The sequence below is a fragment of the Rhinatrema bivittatum genome, chromosome 1, assembly GCF_901001135.1.
Source record: "Rhinatrema bivittatum chromosome 1, aRhiBiv1.1, whole genome shotgun sequence".
NCBI classification, from domain to species: domain Eukaryota; kingdom Metazoa; phylum Chordata; class Amphibia; order Gymnophiona; family Rhinatrematidae; genus Rhinatrema; species Rhinatrema bivittatum.
In genome coordinates, this window is record NC_042615.1 from 622,139,609 (window position 1) to 622,152,886 (window position 13,278).

The following is a 13,278-nucleotide window of genomic DNA, read 5'->3' on the forward strand; positions in this document are numbered from 1 at the left end:
CAGTCGCATGCCTAAGGGAAGCCAGGACCGGGGACAGTGGTGGCGGCATTCTTGCCGCGAAGAAGATGGAGCAGAGGACCACGCTGGCGGCAACAGGACACGAAGACTGGAATGATGGAGGCTCCATGCCGCGGAAGTGGAAGACCCAAGCAGCTCCCTGCTGCGGAGGAGAGGCAATTTCAGCAGCCTCCAAGCCACATGGGGACAAGGTCAGCGGCGGAGAGAGAACAACAGCGGTGCTCCCGCCGTGCAAGGAAGGGCAGCAGCAGCAGCAGTTCTAGGCTGCACAGGTGCGGGGAACAAGAACGGCTCCTGCTGCAGGAAGGACCCGGAAGGCCTCAGGCTGCAAGGAAAAGGGCTCGGCGGTGCTCCCGTGCGCAGGGGAGGAACAGACAGTGGCACTCGGGCTGCAAGAGGTGAGAGGCTGCTCGCGGCTGGGGTCTGTGAGCAGTTTCTTAACACCAGCCTACTGGCTCAGTGGTAGAACCATGTGCACTGGCATGCAGAGGGACCTGGTTTTGATTCCTAGTTCATGTCTTCTGCGTGTGGGTTAGTCAGAGATGCTGCAGAAGCACTGTTCACAGGCACTGGAGAGGAGGAAGTCATAGTCATTGTGCAAGGGCGACACCTAGTGGCCAAAATGAGTAGTCATTATTAGACAATTACTTGAGATCCTGATAGAGAGTCGGTGCTAGTGTATGGGCTTGAACTTCCACTTAAATAATTTAGTGATGAACCCCCTCTTGTAGTGCAAGAAAAGCTGTAATTGTAATAAAGATAACAACTTAACCAATAAGAGAGTGACCTTTAGGCTGACTTGTAGCGCTGCTGCCTCTAGACTAGAAGGTTGTTGGTTTTAATCTTCACAGAATTCCTGGAACTCTTGTTTTTCCTGTGCATGTTGTACTCCAGTAAACAAAGTAAATATGAATAATGGCCTGCATCAACATCCCAGGGCTACCCACCCATCTAATAAACACATGCCCATGCTGTGATAGTCTGCCTATCAGGATCCAACCTCACCAGCCATTGTTGGGTCCTCAGATAGGACAACCATAGTACATAATCATATTTATTTATTTCCAAGCTTTTTCTATATCACACGTTGAGAAAAAACAACTGGTCAGAGCAGTTCATAACATCATAAAACAATAAAGCAATACAAAATTCCTCTAATACGGCATTAGGCCACCTAAACATCTACGTGCCATGTTGTTCACCTGGGTACAACCAAGCCTTTAGTTTCTTCCTAAATGACAGGTAGTTGGGTCTCCAATCTGATTTCTACTGGTGCTGAGTTCCACAAGGTTAGGCCAAACACTGAAAACATTATGCTTAGAAAAGCCATCTTCTTAATCTCTGTGACCCCTGGCACAACAAACAAGATACCATTCTCTGATCGTAAATTATGACTTGGTACATGTCTCCTTACTGACTTCCGTAAATAATCTGCTCCCTCTTCCCAGGCCACCTTAAACATTAAGGTTATGGTCTTAAAAGTTGACCTCTTTCTGACAGGGAGCCAGTGAAGTCCATTCAAAAGTGGCCTATCACTCACTCTTCTTGGGCAAGCAATTATTATGTTCAGCTGCAAGGGATTGCCCAATGTGATGAAGATGAATAATGCATAAATAAACATGCTAAAGTTGTTCGGTTACTTGTGGTCAAGCATTTGTTAAAGAGGAAGGAATGTGTGATGAACTCCCTTCAGGGCTAGTGCTAGTTTTTTTGCTGCCCTGTGCAAACAATTACTGTGCTAACCCCCCCCCCCCCCCCCCCCCCATGATTCAATCTCTATCCCGGCCCATCAAATAAAGCCCAGCTCCCTCCTGCAATCTATATTTTAAAAAGCTGACACGCCCCCACCCCTCACCTCCATCACATATGCAGAACAGTCACTCACCAAATACAGAATGAAGAGATCAGAAAGTATAAACAGAAACGTGCTGAGAAGAACTGAATTGAAACCCACAACAAGCCAGCCTCTATATGCAGAGCAACAATGGAAAAACAGGAGCATTACCATTCTTCATAAAACATTAAATAATAAAATCAAGAAATAGAAAACATCAATCATAATAATAAAATCATATTCATAAAAAGAATACATATTTCAAACCAGTTAATGAATAATATCCAAAATTTCCCAAACTCCAATAAAATATTTCAAAACATCTGATGAATAAAAAATCTAATAATTAAAAAATGTTCTATTTCCCCCCCCCAAAAAAATATTTCAAAAAAGCAGAAACATCAAATTACACCCAATAATTAAAACTAATAAGAATTTAAAAATCTCCTGTTCTCCATATCTGGGATCTTTTGATTTACAGTCACCTTGAGATCATCATGGATTGGGGGAGGTAGAGCCATACAAATGTTATCTTCCCTCTCACTCACAAGCACAATAACACATTCATTCTCTCTCACATACACGGATTCCTTCTCCCTCACAGATACATTATCTGTGTGTGTGTGTGTGTTTGAATGCCAGTAAGAGCCTATATGTGACACATAGGCTCTCACAGGCACACATTCACAAATACACACACACAAGCACACAGGCTCTCACAGACACATTCACAGGCACATAGGCTCTCATACAGACACACACACACAAACTCACAGAGGCACAGACATAGGCTCTCACACACACATATGTTCTTACACAGACACATAATCTGTCACATAGACACACATAGAATCTCACACAGGCACACACATAGACTCTCACACAGACACAAGCACATAGTCTTTCATACACACACACAGGTTCTCACACACACATATTTGCTCATACATACACATAGGCTCTCACAGATACGCACACACATAGGCTCTCACACAGACACACACATAGGCTCTCATACAGAGACACAAAACACACACATAGGTTCTCACATACACACACATGGCTACAGCTTGACTTCTGGTACCTCCTTGATAGTTGATATAGACCACCATCATCGCATTGTCAGACAGGGCATGAACCGCCTGATGGTATAATCGGGGGAGAAAGTGTTGCAAGGCCAAGCGAACCGCTCTGGTCTCCAGGTGATTGATCGACCATCCAGACTCCTCTGGGGACCAGCTGCCCTGTACTGAAAGATACTGGCAAACAGCTCCCCAGCCGGAGAGACTGGCATCCGTGGTCACCACTATCCAGTTTGGAACTTCCAGATCCACCCCTCGAGATAGGTTGTGTGGGCAAAGCCACCACCCAAGGCTGGACCTGGCGTGATCGGTGAGTGGCAGAGAGAATTGGAAATTTTCCGACTTGGGATCCCACCGGGAAAGCAATATAGAAACATAGAAATGACGGCAGAAGAAGACCAAACGGCCCATCCAGTCTGCCCAGCAAGCTTCACACATTTTTTTCTCTCATACTTATCTGTTTCTCTTAGCTCTTGATTCTATTTCCCTTCCACCCCCACCATTAATGTAGAAAGCAGTGATGGAGCTGCATCCAAGTGAAATATCTAGCTTGATTAGTTAGGGGTAGTAGGGGTAGTAACCGCCGCAATAAGCAAGCTACACCCATGCTTATTTGTTTTACCCAGACTATGTTATACAGCCCTTATTGGTTGTTTTTCTTCTCCCCTGCCATTGAAGCAGGGAGCTATGCTGGATATGTTTGAAGTATCAGTTTATTCTTCTCCCATGCTGTTGAAGCAGAGAGCCATGCTGGATATGCATCGAAAGTGAAGTATCAGGCACATTTGGTTTGGGGTAGTAACCGCCGTAACAAGCCAGCTACTCCCCGCTTTGTGAGTGCGAACCCTTTTTTCTTCTCCCCTGCCGTTGAAGCAGAGAGCTCTGCTGGATGTGTGTAGTATCAGTTTTTCTTCTCCCCTGCCGTTGAAGCAGAGAACTATGCTGTATATGCATAGAAATTGAAGTATCAGGCTTATTTGGTTTGGGGTAGTAACCGCCGTAACAAGCCAGCTACTCCCCTCTTTGTGAGTGCAAATCCTTTAGTCCACATTTCCTCTTGCTGTTGAAGCTAGAACGATGTTGGAGTCACAGTAAGCATGTGTACGTTTATTGAATAAGGGTATTGTCTCCAGGCAGTAGCCATCATTCTGGCGAGTCATCCACTCTTCATTGGCGGCCTCTTGACTTTATGGATCCACAGTGTTTATCCCACGCCCCTTTGAAGTCCTTCACAGTTCTGGTCTTCACCACATCCTCCGGAAGGGCATTCCAGGCATCCACCACCCTCTCCGTGAAGAAATACTTCCTGACATTGGTTCTGAATCTTCCTCCCTGGAGCTTCAAATCGTGACCCCTGGTTCTGCTGATTTTTTTCCTACGGAAAAGGTTTGTCGTTGTCTTTGGATCATTAAAACCTTTCAAGTATCTGAAAGTCTGTATCATATCGCCTCTGCTCCTCCTTTCCTCCAGGGTGTACATATTTAGATTCTTCAATCTCTCCTCGTACGTTATCCGATGAAGATCCTCCACCTTCCTGGTCGCCCTTCTCTGTTCCGCTTCCATCTTGTCTTTGTCTTTTTGTAGATACGGTCTCCAGAACTGAACACAGTACTCCAGGTGAGGCCTCACCAAGGACCTGTACAAGGGAATAATCACTTCCCTTTTCTTACTCGATATTCCTCTCTCCATGCAGCCCAGCATTCTTCTGGCTTTTGCTATAGCCTTGTCGCATTGTTTCGCAGACTTCATATCATTAGACACTATCACCCCAAGGTCCCTCTCCTGCTCCGTGCACATCAGCCTTTCCCCCCCCATCGAATACAGTTCATTCGGATTTCCACTCCCCATATGCATGACTTTGCACTTCTTGGCATTGAATCTCAGCTGCCATATCTTCGACCACTCTTCCAGTTTCCTTAGATCCCGTCTCATTCTCTCCACTCCTTCCGGCGTGTCCACTCTGTTGCAGATCTTAGTGTCATCCACGAAAAGACAAACCTTGCCTTCTATCCCGTCCGCAATGTCGCTCACAAAGATATTGAACAGGACCGGTCCCAACACCGATCCTTGCGGTACACCACTTAAAACCGCTCTCTCTTCAGAGAAGGTTCCATTTACCATCACACATTGTCTTCTGTCCGTCAACCAATTTGCAATCCAGGTCACCACCTCGGCACTCACTCCTAAGCTTCTCGTTTTATTCACCAGTCTCCTGTGCGGAACCGTGTCAAAAGCTTTGCTGAAGTAACGGTCTCGTATGAGCAAAGGCCCAGGGAACCACCTCAGAGTAGATGCCATCGAGCCGAGAACTTGAAGGTAGTCCCAGGCCCTGGGCAGGGGGAGTGCCAACAAGCGACAAACTTGCTCCATCAATTTGTTCATTCGGTCTGTCAGGAGACAAGCTTTTCCGACCGAGGAGTCGATCCGGGCTCCCAGAAATTCTAATGTCTGAGAGGGGACAAGATTGCTTTTGGCCTGATTGATTGCCCAGCCTAGGGATTCCAAGAGAGTGGTCACCTTGTGGATCGCTTCCAGATAGCATTCCCTTGATTTCGCCCTGATGAGCCAATCGTTCAGGTAGGGTTGAATGAGGAGGCCTTGTCTCCGTAAGGACCCTGCCACAACCACCATGACCTTGGTCGCGAGACTGAAGGGCAGAGCATAGAATTGGTAATGCATTTCCAGGACCATGAAGCAAAGGAACTTTTGATGATCTTCGCAGATGGGAATGTGCAAGTATGCCTCCATCAGATCCAGGACTCCATGTGAAAGTGTGGCACCTTGAGAGACTTGTTTACCTTCTTGAGGTCCAAAATTGGCCAGAAGGATCCCTCTTTCTTTGGAACCACAAAGTAAATGGAGTACCTTCTTTTCCTCCAGTGTTCTGGAGGAACCGGCTTTACCGCTCCCAGACCTAGGAGACATTTGAGAGTCTGACGCACAATTTACTGTTTGACTTGTGGACCGCATGGAGATATTAAGTAGAAATCTCTGAGAGGCCGAGCAAATTCCAAAGCGTAGCCTCATTCTATTGTGCTTAACACCCACTGATCGGAAGTAATTCTGGCCCATGCCTCATAAAACCGGGATAGGCGACCCCCAACCCAAGAGATCGAGGGATGGGCTGGCCCCATCTCATTGTGTAGTCTTGGAGGCGAGAGAGGAGGAAGGACCCCCCTCTCGAGAGGTTCTACATCCCCGAAAGGACGAGGACCAGGCTTGGTTCCTGACCAACGGTTGCCGCTGTCTGGCCGCTTGCTGCCTGTTCTGCCGAAACTTCCGCTGCCCCTGAAAATGAGAACGGGAGGATGGAAAACCTCTGGAGGGTTTTGGTCTGTCCTCTGGTAACTTGTGAACTTTGTTCTCCCCCAGGGACTTTATCAACTACTCCAAATCATCCCCGAATAAAAAAAACCTTTAAATGGAATAGCCCCAAGCTGAGCTTTGGAGGAAACATCCGCTGACCAGTTGTGGAGCCACAAAAGCCGCCTTGCCGACAATGCCGATGAGATGGTGCGAGAGGAGGTGCGGAGCAGGTCATATAGTGCATCCGCCCCATATGTCACCACAGCTTCCAAATGCTGGGTTTGCTCGGACTCTCCTGGAGGAAGAACTCGAGACATCAGTAATTGCTGGACCCAGCGCAGGCTCGCTCGCAGCATATAACTGCTACACACTGCCGCCTGGATACCCAGGGCTGACACCTCAAAAATACACTTAAGCAGGACTTCCAGCTTGCGGTCCTGAAGATCCCTGAGAGCCGCCGAGCCTGCGACTGGAATAGTGGTCCGCTTGACAACAGTCGAAACTGAAGTGTCTACCTTAGGGGACCGCAGGAGCTCCAGAAACTCATTCAATAATGGATAAAGCTTATCCATGGCTCGACCAACCCACAAACCAGCATCCGGAGCATCCCACTCCCTGGTCATGAGCTGCTGAAGCATGGGATGGAAAGGAAAATCCCGGGTCAGCGTTTGTAATCCTGCCAGGACTGGAAGATGTAGTAGGCCAGATTGACAAACTAAAGAGTAGCAAATCATGTGGACCAGATGGTATGCATCCTAGGGTACTAAAGGAACTAAAAAATGAAATTTCTGATCTATTAGTTAAAATTTATAACCTATCATTAAAGTCATCCATTGTTCCTGAAATCAGGAAGGTGGCCAATGTAACCCCAATATTTAAAAAGGACTCCAGGGGCAATCCGGGTAACTATAGACCAGTGAGCTATTATCAAGATCAAAATCGTAGAGCATATAGAAAGACATGGTTTAATGGAACACAGTCAGCATGGATTTACCCAAGGCAAGTCTTGCCTAACAAATTTGCTTCATTTGTTTGAAGGGGTTAATAAACATGTGGATAAATTTGAACTGGTAGATGTAGTGTATTTGGATTTTCAGAAGGCATTTGACAAAGTCCCTCGAGAAGCTTCTAAGAAAACTAAAAAGTCATGGGATAGGAGGCGATGTCCTTTCATGGATTACAAACTGGTTAAAAGACAGGAAACAGAGAGTAGGATTAAATGGTCAATTTTCTCAGTGGAAAATATATATATATATAAATATATATATTTCTCAGTGGAAAATATATATATATAAATGATCTGGAAAGGAATACGACGAGTGAGGTTATCAAATTTGCGGATGATAAAAAATTATTCAGAGTAGTTAAATCACAAGCGGATTGTGATACATTCAGGAGGACCTTGCAAGACTGGAAGATTGGGCATCCAAATGGCAGATGAGCCTCCCGAAGCCACAGCGCCTTTTAACTTTGCGAATTGTAGACACATGGACACATCCGTGCGCTTGGCTACCTTGGGGGACGGTCCCTGCGCAGGTCTCAATGGCAAAGCAGCACCTTGCGGAGACCTGGAAGCCAAAAATGCTTTATGCATAAGGAGGACAAAATCTAAAGAAAAGGAATCCAAATCAGCTCCGATTACCTGCCACCAGAGAGGATGACCCCACAGGATCTAGCAACCCTCTGGGAGGATTGGGAAAACACTCCCCTAAGGAGGAGCTTCTCCTTTTTTTTTTTTTTTAAACTTGCTTGATTCAAAACTTATAGCTAGTTCACTCTTAGTTAATTTTAAGGGATAGCCTAACCCCAGAAACAAGGCAAGACTGCAGGATTTGTACCACCTCCATCTGCTGGAGACAGAGAAATACTGAAGGGATGCAGGAGACACACCAGGTTAAGTGAGGGTTCCTTTCAAGTTTTTCTGTCTCCACCTGCTGGAAGAGAGGCAAAACCCATGGTCTGGACTTATCCGGGTATGTACGGGAACCTTAATCATCCCTACCATTCTTGATCCTGTCTTCCCTCTCCTGTCATTCCTTTTCCTTCTCCATGGTTACCCTATCCTCTGCTTCCTCTGTACTTCTATCCTTCTCCATCTCGTATTTCTCTACCCCTTCAGCCTAAATTCCTTCTTCATTTCCTTTATGTTCTGGTGCTATGACTAGAAAGTTTATTTACCAGAGCAGAAGCAGTGCTGACATTTCCCTCTGAATTCTGGAACTACACAGATGGATTCAAGCTGAAGATAGCACTTTCCAGGAAAAAAAAGGGCAAGAAAGATGAATATGATAGGAGGAGGGGATGATTTCTGAAGTTCTCAGATAAAATCCCATCTCTCCTTCTTTGTAAAACAGGAAAGGCAGATCTGGGACTACGATACAGGGAATTCCAGTCTTGCAGAGGCAGGAGATTTCTGCTTTGCTTCTGACGTTTTTCTGCTCATTGCAGCCCTGCAGACATTAGAGAAAGATAGAGAAGTAGAAGATTCCCTGTACAGAGCATGCACAAAAATCCTCATCTGAGGCTGTGCTGCCTTGCCTCCAGCGCACGCTAGGGAGACAGCACCTGCCAAAGGTGAAACTGGAGAGATTGCAGCTAGCTTTAAGTCTTAAAACAGCAGGAATAAGTTGGGGGATATGGTTTAAATATGATAGATCTAGGGACTTGTAGATGTGGGGAAAGGGGGAAGATATTAAAATTATGAAGCACATACTTGTGGCTGTAAAGGACCAAACCCAGGACTGGCTCAGGCAATGTATGCTCATGTAATAGGAACTCAAGAGTTCAATTCATGGTATGAATTGTTTTAATTTTCGCTTTGGTAGCCACTTCTCAGGAAAAATGTAAGAGATTTATTTTAACCAGATAAAGTTTTATGTAACTTACACTTGAAAAAGCAAGTTGTTTCCTCATCAACCATGAAAATATTAAATCATTAAAAGAAAGCAAATGATCATTTTTCTACAATTATCTGATTTTGTTTGTAACAGGAAAAACAGAATTTTGTTTGTAAGACCTACAAACTTTTATTTGTCTCTATTGAGGAAATGTTATGCAATACATTTTTATTGATCTTTCTTGAAGCTCTCTCCAGTCCCGAATGCAACATTCATTGTTGCAACAGTCTCAGTGTCAGGCAGTGGGAACAATGCAGGACATTACAGCATAACAGAAGAACGCAAAGGCATCATATTGATCAAAAGATGTGTGTAGTCATCCTGCAATGTTATTGTTAACAGCAGCGAGAGAGAAAAAAAAGCAAAAATAGAGAAATGAAGCAAGTGCAAAGTTTTTAAATGGTTTTATTTGCATATAAAATAAAAAATAGGGAAGAGAAAGTGATAAAAAAAGTTAAATCCAAACACATCAAGAAGTTACATGAATATATACAGATGGTCAGGACTCAAGGAAAGCCAATTAGCAGCTAAGACCTAACTGAACCTTCCTCATCGTCCTGCAGACCAGTCCAGGTAAGTGGAATGTACCTAAGTAGTACCTATCCTTTGTGGGTGTAACCTATTGCTCTTTCCAGGACTCCCAGCCGAGTCCCTCCTTTCCTGGAGATCCAGCTTATAATGCTTTGTGAAGATATGCAGTTACATGCACATTTCTGCTGGGAATACTAGACTATGATCTGCCCAGAATGCTGCCTGCACTCTAGTAGAATGGGGTTTCAAGCCCGCTGGTACCAGCTTCCCCTTTAGTAGGTACAGTGCCTCAATTGTTCCCTTAATCTATCTTCGAATTGAAGCTTTTGAAGCCGCTTTGCCTTTGGGTGACCCTGCAAATGGTACAAAAAGGTCTGTCTGACCTTCTGAACTCATTTGTGACATCTACCTCACTTTGCATCTAGGAATCTAAGCTCTCTATTGCTCTCCCAGGGTTCCTCCTTTCTGAAGCTGAGCAGAACAATCACTTGGTTCATGTGAGACTGACTCTACTTTTTGACAAAAAGGATGGGATCGGTCTCATCAAGACCTCATGTCTGGAAAAATACAGATAAGGATCCCTGAGGAGCACCTGTAATTCCGAGATCCTTCTAGCCAAGTAAATCACTACCAACAATACTGTCGTTAAGATTAAATCCTTTATATAAGCTCTTAAGGAGTTTGAATAGTGCTTTCGATAATGCTTTCAGGATCAGATTCAAATCCCACAGTGGGACTATCGGTCAGCTGGGAGGACGAGAACTAAATCTGGGTATGATGCCACAGAGATCTCCTTAAGATACCTCCTATAGCATGCTTCGGCAGCTGTATGAATCCTTAATGAGTTAACGGACAGGCCTCTATCCAATCCATCCTGGAGGAACTAGAGGATATACACAACCTGTGTGAAAGCATTGTGGGCCCTTGTTGCCATGGGGAGGTTGACTCAACCTACAAGGAAAGCCCTATAGAACCTCCCCAATGGCTGGTGGGACTAGGCTGGTGCGAGAGTGGTTTAGGGCTTCACCTTTACCAGCCCCTTTCCCCTTAAGTTGAACGCTCGGGTTCTGGGGGCCAGCAGGACTTAGATGTGTCTCATGAAGTGGAGCATGGTGGGAAGTCCTGGTCGTGGCTAGGGTAAGAGACAGATGGCAGACAGAGATGGTTGCCATTTCAGCTGAGGTCAGAAGCAGGTGGAGGCAAGAATGGTCAAGATCCAGGATGTGGTTAGAGGTAGGTGGCAGGCGAGAATGGACAAGGTCCAGGGTGTGGTCAATCCGAGAGCCAGTCCGAGAAGAGGCTGGGCTAGAGGAGATGAGGTAGGCAGGCAGGGCTCGAAGAGTCAAAGGCAGGCTAAGAGAGAGGAAGGCAGGGCCGCAATTCACACTACAAAGGCTGTAATCGACCGGTTGCTGAGACAGCCTCGATTACCGTGGCTGTAATCGACCTGGTGCATGGCTGGCTGTGTGATGTGATCGGGCTGCGCCGGGAGTAACAATTCCACCATGGAGCCTACATAGGCAGGCACGTACCTAGAAGGAAGACCCCAGCTGTGGGAACCGCTAATCTGCAACGTGGAACTTTATTATACCATGTGCATCAACCACCTGAAGGCAGATAGTATAATACCAGACATCTACTTCTGTGGTGGTTGAAAGCATGGAGGGCTCAGTTTGTTGTTAAGCAAATGATAGTATTAGATCATATAACAGTTAACCAAAGCAGGGAAGTTATGCAATTCTGTGCCTGCCCTGCACTTTTCCGGCTTCCTCTGTGTGGTGGTTGATGCAGTGCTGCCAGGTTTTCATGAAAGAACAAGCACTTTTTTCCAAATAAAACAAGCCCAAAAAAAGCGGAAAACAGGTGAGATTGAAACTTTTTTATTGCATTTAATGCCCTCACATACTCATTCCCCTCTCCCCACCCCCCTCCCTAACCCCTCAGAGCCCATCTCTGGCTCCCCACACACTGATTCCCCACTCTCTACTAACTCCGAGCACATCTCTGGCCCCCCACACACTGATTCCCCCCTCCGAGCACATCTCTGGCCCTCACATACTCATTCCCCTCTCCCCACACCCTCCGAGCTCATCTCTGGCACCCCACACACTGACTCCCCCCTCCGAGCACATCTCTGGCCCTCACATACTCATTCCCCCCTCCGAGCACATCTCTGGCCCCCCACACACTGATTCCCCCCTCCGAGCACATCTCTGGCCCCCCCACATACTCATTCCCCTCTCCCCACACCCTCCGAGCTCATCTCTGGCACCCCACACACTGACTCCCCCCTCCGAGCACATCTCTGGCCCTCACATACTCATTCCCCCCTCCGAGCACATCTCTGGCCCCCCACACACTGATTCCCCCCTCCGAGCACATCTCTGGCCCCCCACACACTGATTCCCCCCTCCGAGCACATCTCTGGCCCTCACATACTCATTCCCCTCTCCCCACCCCCCCTCCGAGCACATCTCTGCCCCTCACATACTCATTCCCCCCTCCCTAACCCCTCCAAGCACATCTCTGGCCCCCACACTCTCATTGCCCCCTCCCTGCGACCACAGCTCTGGCCCTCACACTCTCATTCCCCTCTCCCCACCCCCCTCCGAGCACATCTCTGTCCCTCACACTCTCATTCCCCTCTCCCCACCCCCCTCCGAGCACATCTCTGGCCCTCACATACTCATTCCCCCCTCGGAGCACATCTCTGCCCCCACATACTCATTCCCCCCTCCCCACCGCCTCCGAGCACATCTCTGGCCCCCACACTCTCATTCCCCCCTCCCTACCCCCTCGGAGCACATCTCTGGCCCCCACACTCTCATTCCCCCCTCCGAGCACATCTCTGGCCCCCACACTCTCATTTCCCTCTCCTCACCCCCCTCCGAGCACATCTCTGGCCCCCACACTCTCATTCCCCTCTCCTCACCCCCCTCCGAGCACATCTCTGGCCCCCACACACTAATTCCCCCCTCCCCACCCCCCTCCGAGCACATCTCCTCCCCTCCCACACTCATTCCCCCCTCCCCACCCCTTCATATAACAGTTAACCAAAGCAGGGAAGTTATGCAATTCTGTGCCTGCCCTGCACTTTTCCGGCTTCCTCTGTGTGGTGGTTGATGCAGTGTTGCCAGGTTTTCATGAAAGAACAAGCACTTTTTTCCAAAAAAAACAAGCCCAAAAAAAGCGGAAAACAGGTGAGATTGAAACTTTTTTATTGCATTTAATGCCCTCACATACTCATTCCCCTCTCCCCACCCCCCTCCCTAACCTCTCAGAGCCCATCTCTGGCTCCCCACACACTGATTCCCCACTCTCTACTAACTCCGAGCACATCTCTGGCCCCCCACACTCTCATTCCCCCCTCCGAGCACATCTCTGGCCCCCACACTCTCATTCCCCCCTCCGAGCACATCTCTGGCCCTCACATACTCATTCCCCCCTCCCTAACCCCTCCAAGCACATCTCTGGCCCCCACACTCTCATTGCCCCCTCCCTACTCCCTATGACCACAGCTCTGGCCCTCACACTCTCATTCCCCCCTCCCTCCGAGCACATCTCTGGCCCTCACACTCTCATTCCCCTCTCCCCACCCCCCCTCCGAGCA

At 47.4% G+C, this 13,278-nt stretch overlaps 1 long non-coding RNA gene across 2 annotated transcripts in view; it reads left to right on the forward strand.

Moving 5' to 3' along the window:
* Positions 1–11,486: 11,486 nt before the first annotated feature.
* Positions 11,487–13,278, forward strand: part of LOC115073311 — a 69,293-nt gene continuing 67,501 nt past the window's right edge. Inside the window, exon 1 of one of the 2 annotated variants that reach the window (XR_003851983.1) lies at positions 11,487–11,531. This is a non-coding gene — a long non-coding RNA (uncharacterized LOC115073311). Of the gene's footprint in view, positions 11,532–12,761; positions 12,869–13,278 lie in introns of those variants that run through there. The other variant, XR_003851984.1, reaches the window with a different exon arrangement.